We start from the raw sequence: 779 nt of genomic DNA on the forward strand, positions 1-779 counted from the left end.
CCCCTCCCCCTCCCCTCCCCGCTCTCCCCGGCGGGGGCTGCGGAGGGGACGCAGGGCCCCTGCCCCGGACGGCCGCCGCCCATCCCTTCCACTCGAGGGCAGGAATCTAGAATGGAGGGGGAGAAGCCTTTGCCCAAAGTCCACGCTGGAGTTTACAGACAGGGAAACGGAGGCCCAGAGAAGAGGGTTCTGGCTTCTAGGCTCCAAATTAAAGGGCGAGATTCCAGCGCCTGGCCCTGCGCAGCTCCGGGCGGGTGGGTGAGGAGGCCAGATTTTGGGGCGCTGCTGAGCGGTCAAGGGTCGGAACGCTCTTCCCCAAGCACCCAGCACCCCCAGCGCACCTGCCACCCTGAGGGGGACGCCTGTCCTGTGGGAGGTGGGGGCGGATGCGGAGCTCAAGGCCAGGGCCAGTGAGGGGCCTCTCCCTCCCCAGAGGCCTGGGCTCTGAGTCCGCAGCCTTCCCTCTGCGGGACTCACACAGGGGCCACTGGTCCCAGCAGATCCCTGCGGGAACGTTCGATTCTCTAAAGGCCCCAGCACCAAAGCGCTCCTCTCGGGAAACCGCACTTGGCCCTAAACACCGGAGGGACGAGGGACGTCGGCTCCCCGCAGGCACTGCGCGGTGCTGGTCCCGGTCCCGGGTCCCCAGGGCAGCTGCGGTGCAGAGGCTGCGGGACCTCGGCTCCTCCGCCAGGCGGGGTCACGCCGTGTTCGGATCCTTGCGCGGGGCGCCCCGTCATGGTCCGCCTGGGAGCGGCAGCCCCCCACCCCGCCCCGCG

Source organism: Condylura cristata, unplaced genomic scaffold (genome assembly GCF_000260355.1).
Source record: "Condylura cristata isolate star-nosed mole 26May11 unplaced genomic scaffold, ConCri1.0 scaffold00026, whole genome shotgun sequence".
Taxonomy (NCBI): domain Eukaryota; kingdom Metazoa; phylum Chordata; class Mammalia; order Eulipotyphla; family Talpidae; genus Condylura; species Condylura cristata.